Source organism: Zonotrichia leucophrys, chromosome 5 (genome assembly GCF_028769735.1).
Source record: "Zonotrichia leucophrys gambelii isolate GWCS_2022_RI chromosome 5, RI_Zleu_2.0, whole genome shotgun sequence".
In the NCBI taxonomy this organism is placed as follows: domain Eukaryota; kingdom Metazoa; phylum Chordata; class Aves; order Passeriformes; family Passerellidae; genus Zonotrichia; species Zonotrichia leucophrys.
The window spans coordinates 39,756,080-39,769,782 of NC_088175.1; the positions used below are offsets into that span (position 1 = coordinate 39,756,080).

Below are 13,703 nucleotides of genomic sequence, written 5' to 3' on the forward strand. Positions count from 1 at the left end.
CAGAGGACTCAGCCCTGCTGAAGGAGGATGGCTTCACTACATCATGGTGAAGAGAAGCTGAAACACACTGCCCTGTTAGACCTCAGACACCTCTCTGGCAGAGAACAGGCACTTGCAGTCACATCCCTGTTGTCTCACTGCAGACAGACAAGACAACTGTCTCCAGCAAGGCTGGAGTCCATGCAGCCATTTATGAGGAATGCACTGTGGAACACAGGCATGGTGCTCAACATGTTCAAGGGTAACAAATAAAAACAATGCACTGCCTGCAACAGGCAGCATCTCCAGCTCATTTGCCATGATAAGCAATTGTTAATTCTGTATCTCCCAACTTGTAGTAGTGCAGATGTTTGGTCACTTCTAAGAGAGCCTGAATATACAAACATGGGCATTAAAGCAGACTTTTGCATTTCCTGAAAACACAGTTAAGGATTTAGGAGAATGCATCATGGATGTAAAAGAAATAATTACCAGTCCTTATGTACCTGCAGCAGCAGAAGGCAGAACGCTATGAACAGGCAGATTCTTCCCCATCCTGCACTGTTGCTGTAGAAGGAGCAGAACAGACATTTGTCCTACACAGCACTGCAGATTTTAACAGGAGAGCAGAGGCAGCTGGGAGAAAGCCAGGTCCAACTGGACCTTAACATAATGTCCTGTTAACAGGACATTAACAAACTTGTAAGTGACAGGCTAAACAGGCTGTGGGACCAGACTCCTCCTGTTGCTCGAGGGCTCCCACATGATGCTCAAACTCAGCTGGTGCTAACTAAATTTGCTCCACTGTCTGCCAGAGCTGTATCAACTTACTCCAGTAAAGGGTGAAGGTGCTCAGCTCTGGGACAGCACTGAGGGCCACTGGGACACCACTGATGGGCCATCAGCTGTGTAGAAATTTCATTCTAGGGAAAAACAAAGAAACAAAGGGGAAAGAAAAACCAAAACAAAAAATCCCAAACAAAGAACCCAACCAACAACAAAAACCCCAAAACAAACAAAACAGACAACAACAGGGGGAGGAAAAAACTGTGAAAAAGGAAGGCCAGGAAGAAATCAATCTTAGGAAGAAATACCTCTGTTCTGAAACAGCCTAGAAAAGGGGAAAAGTAGAAACTCCCTTCACAGTGCATCAGCATCCTATCATAACACACATGAACTGCAGCACTCAGGATCATTTGTTCCAGCCATTCCAAACCTGGTTTGGCTACATATCATCTCCCCAGCCCAGGCTCTCCTAACAATGGAACAAAAATATTTTGCATTTTTCCAACCCTTTTCCTTTCCCTTTGGGGCCTAGTTCAAAGCCCTTTTATGTCATTCTGACAGCACAATATGATTTTAGGCAGATAAACCCAGCCCATTAAGAGATACACCCTGTGCAAGACATCTTACTGGCACTGGAAAGTTGGCAGTGCAAAAGATTTGCAGGTCCCTGCCTGCAAGTGAGACCAGGGATCAAGTGACAAAAGCAAGGAGAGTGTGGAACAAGGCAGACCTGCTTCTAGTCAGCACCAGGGAACATGAGTCCCTCTGCAGTTATGGTCAATGCTGCTAAACTTTTCTTCCCACCACACAGGCCTTTCGTCCCTTGGACTTCACAAGGACATCCCACCTTCCAGTAGCTATTGTGAATCTGGCAATTACCCTCCAAAAGCATCTTATTTCCACAGTGGGGTGAGAGCCCAGAGGCTTGCCAGCATCTGTAAAACAAGTACCTGCCAGTTCATCAGCAAACACAAGGCCTGATCTTTTGGAGGACCCAAGATGGAGACCATGCATCCTTACTCCACACCCAGGTACTCTTTGCTGAGGAAGAAGGAATAACTCATCACCCATGTTAGTCTCCTGGCTGCAGATTATTCAGATAAAAACCCAGTGTGTCTTAAAGAAACTTTCATGTCTGACCACCCAGGAGTCACTCTGTCAGTCACACTCCCCCCATTCCAAGACTTTCACTGCTGGGACCAAAGTCCCTTCACAGCAGATGGCTCCAGTGACCCCTTGGGTGGCCCTTTTGGCTCCCTGCACACCCCACACTCACAGTCAGACAGGGTTTCCTTACTGGCTCAGCCCTGGGTTTCCCACAGCAGTCTCAGATGTCTGGATCCTCTAAGTAATTTAATCGTGGTGCAGTGACACAAAACCACCTCGACCTGGTGCCTCTGGGGAGGGACCCCTAACAAAAGCATTCCTGGGCTTTTATACTCTTACAATTTGTGCACCCAGACAGTCTGGGGTCTTCTTGCTGAGTCATCAGCTCCTGCTGTATCCCTGTGCCCTCTGCTGTCCAAAGGGTCAGCACCAGGTCACAGCCCCTTTCCTGGCTCCTGACATTTCCCCCACCCAGGGCACAAACCTCAGCTCACACTGCAGCTGCACACCCAGCTATCAACACTGGGTGTATTCCTCAAGAAGTGCCAAAGATATTTAACTATTTTCACAGCACTGCATGATCATCACACACCCTGCAACAATGATGTTCCAATGATGTTAGATTGGGCTTTAACCTTCAAGGAAAAGCTGTTCTCACAGGAATCTGCAGAATTGGGCCCCTGGTCAGGGATGTTGGCTCTACACACAGATTTTATTGTAGCTAAACACAACACAACATTTACTCACCTGGAAACACAGCTGCCCCACTCTGGGAAATTTCTCCCTCCTACTATTTCACAATTCTCAGGATGACAGCAGTTATGCAAGAACAGCTGTATAGATACATGAAATGCTTACAGCTTCTAAGCAAGACTTTCCCCAAATTTCCCTTATCAGACAGCTCCAAATCCAATGGCTCCCAGGTTTCAAGGCACACCAGTCAGCCACCAATCACCATGCCTCCATCACACCTTTGCCCTGGCAGAGACCTACAAGAAAAAACAAGATGCACAAGCGAGCAGGGGGCTGCTTCCACATGGACATGCTGCTGTCACCTTGGCTAGCCAGGTAGGGATTTCCCCCATCTTGCCCTCTAATTTAAATCTTGGCAGGAAAACGGGAGCAAATGGCCTTGACAGGCTGTCAGTGACTTCTACCTTTTAGTAACTTAATACAGCACACTATCCCTTCCTAAAACGGCAGCAGGAAGATGCTCACAGGCTCTGGCATCCTAGTAAGACATTAACAAGATTGCTGGGCACCAAACAGGACTGCAGACTCTCCTTCAAGAGCAGGGCTTCAGTTTACAACACAGATTTGATCCCTTTTCCATCTCAGCCATCCATCTGTGCCACAGATCACCACCACCCCCAAAACATAATGCTCCTTACTATGACAGGCATTTGGTGAACAGATGAGCCCAAGGGCACAGCACCAGGAGAAAAACTGCACCTGTATGAACAACTACAAGTAACAGCATGCAGTTAAAATCCTACAGGCAAGACATTCAAAGGGGTAAACCCTCATTAAATCCTCGTGTTTATTTTCTGAGGAAGAGGTTAGAGGAACTCCTCCCATTAAACCTTGCCTACTCCTTTGTTTATAACAGCCTGCAAAGCAAAACAGAAGTAGAGGACAAGAAGACAACCACCACCCTAGTCCCAGGCGATACATCCTTATCAGTACCACTCTAGTTCAGCTGCCTTTTGCTTGGCACTGCCAAGAAGTGAGTTCTTGAGAAGCAAAGCCACAGTTACTTGCAGTGATCAAAATCACTGCAGATACCATCCCAAAGCAGCAGCAGCAGCACCACAAAGTCAGATCCTAACAGAAGCGAGATCTCAGAGATTACCACACTATGGTAAAAATACCCACTATTGAATGTAAACATCTAATAGCCAAAAGACATCAGGCCAAATAAATATATCTGGGATCCTGCCCTGACACCTGGCAAGGTATATACCCTACTATCTGAGAAGCCTTGCAAGAAAGAGGCTGGAACACTGGAAAATCCGATTTCCACAACTTCAGCCTCACCCAGCAGCTGCAGAGGGTGCAGCAAGAGGATGCTTGGGGTCCAATTCCCAGGGTGACCTTGAGGAAATCCCACAGTCTGTACACATTTCCACTCTCCCCGTCCACTGCACGAAGAGCACAATAACCTTGACCTATCTCAAAGACGCAGGGATCTGGCTTAGGAGAGTCTGGAAGGAGCTCAGAGGGGCTTAGATGCAGGACCTGCGCTGCCACCGGGGCGGTCAGGGAATCCTACGATTCGCCCCAGAATCAAAGCCCGGAGAAACTCGTCAATCGCTTTCAATATAAAAAGCTGCAGCTCCGGGGCACTGAAGGGCTCGCAGGAGCCGCACACGTGTCACCGCAATTTCCCCGGCGCGGGCAGGGCAGAGGAAGGCGCGCCGGGCTGCAGCCCCCGCGCCCGGCAAGGGCAAGCCCCGCTCCACGGCCAGGGGGAACATCCAGCCCCGGGCCCGCACGCAGGCACGGGGAGCCAGCCCGGGGAGCAGGGAGGGTCTGGGAACACCGAAAACCCCCAGGGTGAGGAGGGGAAGTGGCGGCGGGCAAGGGGAGCCCGCAGCTCCGGGGAGGGAGGTGAGTACGTGGGGAGCCCGCAGCCCCCCGGGGCGAGGAGCCGGCTCTCCGGGGCCCGGGGGGCAGGAAGGGTGGCCGGCACACCCCGGAGATGAGGGGCCGAGGGAGCGGCGGCGGGGCCAGTGCAGCAGGAGCCAGGCCGGCGTGCATGGCCGAGCTGCATCCCGGCGGCAGGAGGGGTGTCGGGACCCCCGGCGGCGCCTGCGGAGGGCTTGCGAAGGGCCGTGCCCACACTTACCGGGCGGCGGCGGCGGCGGTTCCCGCCGGGGCCGGGGACGGTGCGGCGCGGGGTGCGGAGCTCCTGCGCGGCGCGGCCCGGCCCGACTCAGCTCTGCCCCCTCCGGCCGCGCTCGGCGCAGGAACCGCCGCCGCCGCCGCCTGTCCCTCCCCGCCAGGGCGGCCGCCGCGTCCCCATGGCAACGCGGGCCGGGGCGCCCGGGCAGCGCCGCCGCCTCCCCCGGCCGAGCGCGGGGGCTGGGACTGCCCCGCCGTGCCCCGAGCAGCCCCGGGCCGCGCCCACAGCCGAACTGAGAGGCCCCTCACGGCTGGACACGGGGCGAGCGGCAGCGGGGAGAAATAATGAGTCTGTCATCTGTACCCGAGGGAACGGCCTGAAATTGTGTCAGAGCAGGTTTAGTTTGGCCATTAGAAAAAGGTTCCGCACCCAGAGCGTGGCTGGGCACTGAACAGGCTCCTCAGGAAAGCGGTCACGGCACCGAGCCTGACAGAGCACAAGAAGCGTTTGGACAATGCTCTGAGGCACAGGGTGTGACTCCTGGGGATGTCCTGTGCAGGGACAGGAGTTGAATTCGATGATCCATATGGGTCCTTTCCAACTCAGCATATTCTGTGATTCTCTTCAGGATACCAGCCAGGCCCACTGTGCCCATTGGGTCACCATGCTGTGCTGCACACCACCCCTCAGGAAAGCCACCATACCACTGGCAGGCCTTGATTTTTGGGGTTAGCAGGCTCCACTGTGGACCTGGAGTTCTCAGGAGTATTATGGGACCTAAATCCTTGCTGGGACAAAACATCAACAGAGACCATTTAAACAGGCCTTGGAAATTAAGTATTTTAATGGTGAGGAGGACAGCAGCAGCCAAACAGATCTCTGTGCTTCTTGGGATGACCAAGTTCTTTGTGGTGAGGGTGGTGAGGCACTGGAACGGGCTTCCAGGGAAGCTGTGGATGCTCCATCCCCAGCAGTGTTCAAGGCCAGGCTGGATGGGGCTCTGAGTTACCTGATCTAGTGGAAGGTGTCCACTAGAGGAGGATAGAGCGAGATGATCTTCAAGGTCTCTTCCAACCCAAACCATTTTGTGATTCTGTGGCATCCACAGGTGTGCTACCACCAGGGAAAGAGGTGAAGATCTCCAGGGGAATTCATCTCTAAGAGCCTCCCTCATTGCTCACATACACCAGGCCCTGTGAGTGTGGGATTACCAGCTCTGTACCAAGGGTCCATGGAAGCTGGCAGAGCATCAGTGCAGTTATCCTGTGTAAGGAATTGCAGGTGACTAGAAAAGAGTGCCTACAAGGATGCTCCCAGGAACATGTAGGGCTAATGAGGATGTTGTGTACAGAGAAGTGACAATTATATGGAGTCGCAGTGAACAGCCCAGAAACCTCACAGTTCTTCACATACCTGAAAAAAAGAGGAGCTTGTTATCACAGTCAGGGACCTGGAACCCAAGGTAAGAAGAAGCTGTAGACCAGAGGCCAGTGAAGCATCAGATGCCAATGGTAGTGAGTTGGATATAGGTGAAAAGGGGATCAGCTTTCCTTGTGTGCTATTCAGCCCGGGCTGAGCAAAGAATGGGAAGATACAGCACTGGAGGTGGAAAGCTCTCTCCAGAAGGGAGGTGCCTGACCAAGGAAGGAGACCTGTGTCCTGTGGCCATTTTGTGGGCATATATTGGATAAGCATCCAGTACAAGAGAAAATGCTAGTGCAGTGGGCAAGGAGACAGAATAGCCTATCCAGTCCCACAGTCCTATCTCCACCATGCTTTGGAAAAACAGGCAGCAAGGCTGGGTTGCAGGCAGGCTGCTGTGGTGGGCACTCCTGCAGGAATTCCCAGTTTGGGAAACAGTGTGGGGGAGTTGAGGTCTTCTTACTCCCCAGCTGCAAAATTGCTTCCCACCCCTTTCCTTGGTGGTGGTATATCCCCACTCTACCCTGATTTGTAAAGGCATCAGTGGGTTTCACTGCGCTGTATCCTCTCAGTCAAAAGCTGAACTGAACTCAGTGTGGCTTGAGGTATAGATGTTACTGTTTATCACAGTGTAGATGTGCTGGCAAGACATTACCATCCCCTGGCAAAGAAGAGGTTAACACTGTCCATCTTTGTGCTGCATCTCAGAAGGACTGCAATCACACATTTTATTTTTGGTTCTGCTGCGTGAGAACAACTGCTCTTTGTAACCTGCATGGCACAAAGGACCCATTTCTTCCGGCAGCATTTAAGAGAGGGCATAAAAAAAGGAAGCAGAGGAAGAAAGTTCGTATTCAGCAAGTGCCAGGTTGTCAAGGTTTCCTCTGCTTTCAGGCATAATTTTTTTATCCTGACAGACACAAAAAAGATTTAAATCTGTTTGGTGCAAAACAGAGCTTCAAAGCAGCACTGCCTGCGTCTGACAGAAGGTGAAGAGCACAGCTCAGGACCTCCTGTACAAGGCAACATTGTTGTCATCGTGGTGCGCACATGAGCGTTACACCAGGTCTGTGCTCTCCTTGTCACAAAGCTTGTCCTGTGTGAGTCTCAAAATCCTGCACTGCTTTCAGCCCACCTCCCAGAGGGCTGTGGGCTGGCTCAGCCCTGCAAGGACATGGGTCAAGTTCAGTCTGCTGCAAAGAAAGAGGCTGTCACGAGGTCTTGCTCTTCAGTTTCCTTCTCCATTAGTATTGTTTTCTGTTTTAATAAATTGTGGACTGCCAACTGAAATCCCCAAGTGCCTGCTGAGTGTGGTTATTAAACCAACACTTAAAAAAGTAAAATTGAGCAAGCTTGGTCACTGCTCCCTTGGCCTGGACATGATTCTCAGAGCGCTGGTAGACAATTCAACTGATAAATATTGAAGAGGCAGTAATGTAATTAGCACCAGTCAACATCATTTTCTGGAAAAATCAATCCCAACCAAGCCTGCTCTTGCTCTCCATTGAGACCACAGGATGCGTTGCCAAAGGTAACAGCACGGAGGTGTTAGGGGAGGCATCCAGGGTGTAGCCAAACAGAATGACTAAAATAAACAGATTCACAGCTGGCCATCGGCTGGGATGGCAGGAAGCACCCAGAAACCACTGCTCTGGTTTCATTTTCTGTGCAAGTACTTGATATTACAGAAGTGAGAGAAGATGTGGATGCAGCTGGAGAGTGCAAGAAGGGGACAGCTTAACCCCAAATCCAGCTCTGTTGTTCCCAAAAGCTCAAGATGCAAGACCACACCGGTGAACCCAATGTATGTGGTCTGTCTGTCCTCTCTGCCCATTACTCCTTGAAAAGAGGCTGCGGACATCTTCTTAATAGTTATTTGATTCAAATGCTGAACAATTAGTAGGAATAAAGTCCCTGATGCTCAAAGCACACAAGTGTGTGTAAAAAAAAAAAAAAAAAAAGTAGAATTTCCTTCCTTTTAAAGTGACTTTTAGGGCAGCTGGGTTGACTGTGCATTCTAATGAGAATGTCATGAGCTGGCTTAAACAATGGCCCAGCTCCTGCAACATGTCCTGCAGGGCTGGCAGCCTCCAGTAAGCACCAGCACCTCACAGTGCCCAGTACTCGTGAGGCTCGAGCCTCAGGGCTGCCTGACAGCCAGCAGCCCCATTCCCTGCCTGGCCACAGCATGTGCCACCACAGGCAGCCCCAATCCCTGCCTGGCCACAGCATGTGCCACAGGCAGCCCCATTCCCTGCCTGGCCAAGCAGGTGCCACCACAGGCAGCCCCATTCCCTGCCTGGCCACAGCATGTGCCACCACAGACAGCCCCATTCCCTGCCTGGCCAAGCAGGTGCCACCACAGGCAGCCCCATTCCCTGCCTGGCCACAGCATGTGCCACAGACAGCCCCTTTCCCTGCCTGGCCACAGCGTGTGCCACAGACAGCCCCATTCCCTGCCTGGCCAAGCAGGTGCCACCACAGCAGCCCCATTCCCTGCCTGGCCACAGCGTGTTCCACAGGAGCCCGTTCCCTGCTGCACAGCATGCCACAGCAGCAGTGCCTCATCCTTGCACCACACGGGTCCAGCCAGCACAGACAACACAAGGCAAAGCAATCTCATGCCCTCCATGCTTATCTCCTGGATAAAACAGTGAGGCACTTTTGTTTATTGAGTGCCGATGAATGGCGCTGTCTTGGCTGTGAGATTGGCCTGCAGATCCCACTCTGGGCACAGCTGCTGGCAGGGAGCCACCTATTGCCCTGGGAGCCTTTCAGCAGGGTGTTATCCCTCAACCCAGGGACAAAACGACCAACAGCTTCCCACCATATGCATCTGTCCCCATGCAGAGGTGGTGTTAGATTTATGGGGCACTGATCACTCTTTTCCCCTGCAAGTGTGGTCCAGATAGGTGATAACAAATGCAGTTTGCTCCAGAATTTTTCAGTATTCCTCACCTTCCACACCTTGTTTGTTCATCTCCCCTTCCAGCAGCTGACAAACAACTGAGGAATGTGCATTGGCAGTGACCTACATGGCTGTTTCTTGGGGGGCAGGAAGGTGAGATGGCTCCGTGCTGCCAGGATGAAGTGGATGCTGAGAACACTGTCACTCTGCCATGGGTGAAACAGCTGGACCTCAGGGAGAGTCACAGATCCCAGGCTTGCTGCCTCACCAAGAGCTGCAGCCAGCTCCTCCAGGGTCATGTTATTTTAGGACCCCAAAAAGCTGATGGATCCATTTGTGACTGCCTCTGCCTTGCAGCCATCATTCGTGCACAGCAGTTGTCACAAAATAGCCTGTTTAAGCAGCAGGATTTTCTTTACTCTGCCCAGACTGCAAAGAAATCAGCTCTTGTAAGGGACTTTTGAGGGGGAGACACCATGTGTTCTTGCTCCTTTCAATGCATCAGGATGAAAGCCTCACCAAATCATCTGTTGTTGGGATTTTTGAGGGGGAGGCAGTGTATTTTCTTTCTCCTTTCAATGCACTGGGATGAAAGCTTCACCAGGACTGTCATTCAGCCTGATGCTCCTGCAACACTTGAAGGCTGTGCAGACACCAGGAGACAGAAACTTGCAATGTTGAGAGGGAACAGCTACAATCAATATCCAAGCCATGCTTGCTCTTAGCTCTGGCCTTGGGGAGATGCTAAGAATCACAACGATTTCCATTCTTCTCCAACCTGGAGGGAAAAAACCCAAAAACATTTGTCCTGAACCATTGCTGCTTCCAGAGGAAGTAAAATCTTCCGAGGATGTGGCTGAAGAAGCAACAAGGTGAAGATTCACACCTAAGCTCATGTCCTCCCCCGGCTATCCTGTTACTACCTCCCTCATCCAGCTTTCCTGTCCTACTTTTCACTGTAATCCAAAGCTTCTCTCCCTCAGCCCAACAGAGCAGAATTAAAAGCCTTACCAGCCATGCTCATCAGCCAGGTCTCTTCTTCACACAGCAGGGAAAGATGGGTGACTCCATAGGGGCTGCAGCCACCCTCTGCAAAGTCTCACTCTCTCCTGGACATGCAGATTTGCTGTTTCTAAACCTGGTGATGCTAAACACCTCCAGAAGACCAGGTCTGGCCTGTGGCAGAAACCTGACAGAAACAGCATGGCTGGGACACATCTGGGGTTACTCAGATCACTGTGTGATTCTGTTCACACCCAAAGCTTTAAGTTCTTGCTGCTGCCTTGGAACTGTCCCACAGGTGAGCCTGCCATACCCTGGTACCTCTTTTGATCAGGAAAAAGGTTTCCTACATTAGGATGGAAAACTCAAATAATTTCTTAAGCTATTTGAAGGGTCTTGTAGAAATTCCACGGTTTACCCTCGCTGCTTCAAGCAGAGGACTGGCAGGGTTGTGGAAGCATGGAAACTTAGGACAGCTTGGCAGCTAAGAGATGACAAATATTACCTTGCTGTTTTCCCAGGTCACTCACTAAATGTCTGCAGACAGCATCCCATAAGCTCTCATGTCCTGTTAGCTTAATCAATGCTAAGCCCAGCTTCAAGGAATCACACAATGGATTGGGTGATCACACAATGTGTTGGAAGGCACTTTAAAGAACCAACTCACCTGCCATGGGCAGGAGCACCTTGCAGCTGACTGTTCTGGGTTGTGCTCAGTCTATCTTCCCTGGACTCCTGTGACCTGGCAGCAGATGACCATGCAGGGCCTGCCCCAAGATGTGGCCCCACCAGGTGACCCAGCATGTGGGACTTTGTGTCCCACAAAGCCTGAGACACAGTGAAAACAGGGCAGAGCAGATGTTTTCAAGCTTGACATGTCCAGAGTAGAAATCCTGTGTCGCCCTTTGAGCAGTGCTACCTGGTTTGTTTTGGGTCACCACTGGTATTCTCACCCAGGAGTGAAGCTCAGCCACATGGCTTTGAGGAGAGGTTCCAGCAACAGCCACCTCCTCCTACCCTTGCAAGTGTGGTCTCCTCTTACTCACAGGGCTTCAGCAGAAACAAAATTTGCAGCCATCCTGCTGTTCTAGAGAAAGCAAGTAGAGATGTCTGATTGGCTTCCTCTGCCTGCTTTGTTTTCCACGTGCTCTGTTGCTGCTGTCTGACCCAACTCTTGCCTGAGAAAGGCAGCCCCAAATCTCTTGCTCCTTCCACATGGAAATGCATTCATCTTTCTGTATTTGCTTTTTAGAGTATTTGTTTCCCCACCAATTTAATCAATCACTTTCTGACACAACATCTATGTTTTGGCCTTAAACCTTCCACAGCAAGGAGTCAGCATTAGAACTATGCAGAGTGAGGGGGAAAAAAAAATACCCACTTTTGCTAATTTGCAGGCGAAACTGGACTATTTCGTTTGGTGCCACCTAGTTGAGAAACTGTGGATGGCAACCATGTATTCACAGTCCTCATCCTTTCCCAGGAGATGCAATACTTTGCTGTAAGAAAACAGTTAAAAGTGCTCTGTAGTACCCACCTCTGAGCATCCCTCCTGCCCCTTGCACATTTTCCTGTTCTACCATCTCCTGTCTGGAAAAGATAAGAACTGCACTGGTGTTCAATGAGCAAACCAAGCAGAAGGATCTTAGCTCCAGACCCCCAAAACAATCTTCTGGATGGGTTCAACCTACAGACCTACTGTGAAGAGGTCTACAAGAAGAATAAAGGCATGGTCATATTGCCTACCTGGTTTCTATATTTCCCAGTCACCGAATTCTGTCAAGGTACCTGGAAACTGGAAAAAGGGTCAAACTCTCCTCATGGATTTTCAAGACACAGATTTACAGAATAATGGTCCTTTAAGAATACAGAGTTTATTTTTGTGAAGTTTAGGAAATGAACACACACTTAATTGCAGTGAGTGCTGTTTTCTTCATTTTAACAGTACCAACTGAGAAGCATGATGGGCTCACTTTGATGCAGCTCTGGGCTGGGGTTCTGATGCACCAGTGGCTGAAAGCCAGCCCCACTCCCTTTCCCAGTGAAAGCTACTCTTGCTTTAAAGGCTGAAAACATGGGGTGATCCTCCCTTGGGAGGAAAACAGTGAATTTAGGGACCATCCAATTTCACCTCCCTTTTTAAAACCCCAGCAGCCTGACACTGTCAACTATGAACATGAGTGTGTACCCAGTAGAAGGAAATCTTACAGACTGGGTATCTTCTAATATTCTTTCAGGTTTGGCATCAAGTTCAGTAGGTTCATGGCTGAACCATCCAGTCCTCAGTGCACCACAGAGATCTCCTCTCCTTTATTAGAGCAATCCTATAGATGTGCTGAGTTTTACAGCATTCCTGCCTGCCCACAGTAAACAGAGAAACTGAACACAGCCCCTGTGGGTTCATTCTCAATTTCATATTTCAGTCAGATCTTTTACTGGGAATTATACAGCATTTTACTGACAGGACTGTGTAAACAGTTTAATCCCCTGCAGAACATAATCAGGCTTTCCCTTGTATTTTTTATGGAATTAATAAACTGATTTGAGTTTTGTCTGGGCTTTCATTTCTCAGGTTTTTTTAATTGATAAATGTAGGAGCTGGAAGCATCTTACCTGGATCTATCTCCTGGCTGCTAGAGGACTGTCATGGTTAGAAAAAAACTTGAAGTGGTATGTGGGAAACACGCAGGTAATTTTGCTGTAGGTCTGCAAGTTTATGAAGTAGAAAAGGGTTTAATTATGACAGTTAAAGAGTTATAAATGTCACAGCCAAAAAAAGGAGACAAAATGTTCCTACTCGCATACAATTTCTTGCTTTACTTTAAAAAAATCTTTGTAAGTAGGCTTTTCCTGGTAAAAATGTATTTGGGAGAATTTTGGACATATCAGGATCATGCAAAGTAAAAACCATAAAATCTGCCAGATCATCTGTAGGACACTGTAAGGTGCATATTAGGCAGCAGGAAAAGCCAGGTAGCTGGAAAGGGAAAGATACTATTCCAGAATGTGATGAATTTATGACAGAAGTCAGAAAGGAATGCCATATTTTGATTCAAAAGATAAATGCCAGGTTAGTTATTTCTTTTGCTGTTTCAACCATCTACTGCAACTGTTATCAGCCATAGCAGTTACAGGCTTATGAAAGACTTACTGTGCCTCAAAGAGATTATTGATAAAGATAACACACCTCAAAATAATGTTTTCCATTGACTCTCTTCCAGCTCAAATATTTGCTGCCAAGTCAGCTGAGGAAAGAGGAGTTGAACAGTTGCTCTGATTTCCTGCCAGCACCTCGGTGTGCTCAGCTGGGTGCTTGCTTTGGTGTCACTTCAAGGAGAAAGATGCACACAAGGAGGCCCAGCCCAGCAGCTATGGCTCAGCAGGAAAGACTGGAGATAACAATTCCTGTCTGGGGCTAAAATACTTACCTTCCTTAAGGTTATCAGCCCAAACCCTGAAGAGCTGTCCTACTGATGGAGCTGTCATGGGTTTGGTTGTCATGGGTTTACTTGCCTGGCTGCAGCCCACTACAAGAGTACCCTGAACACCTGGCACTAACCTTCCTCTCTCTTGGCACCCAGCTGTTTTCCAGAAGAGCTGTAGCCCTGCTGATGCCTGGATGAGTGCTCCACAGAGTCCAGCCTAGCTATCCTT

The 13,703-nt window shown here is 49.8% G+C and overlaps 1 protein-coding gene across 1 annotated transcript in view; it reads right to left on the reverse strand.

Annotated features, from left to right (window-relative positions):
* SLC25A22 (solute carrier family 25 member 22) overlaps positions 1-4,854 on the reverse strand; it is a 51,449-nt gene extending 46,595 nt beyond the window's left edge. The window contains exon 1 of the mRNA XM_064714647.1: positions 4,721-4,854. The gene's annotated coding sequence lies outside the window, so the exon portion shown is untranslated. The remainder of the gene's footprint in view (positions 1-4,720) is intronic.
* Between the last annotated feature and the right edge of the window lie 8,849 nt (positions 4,855-13,703).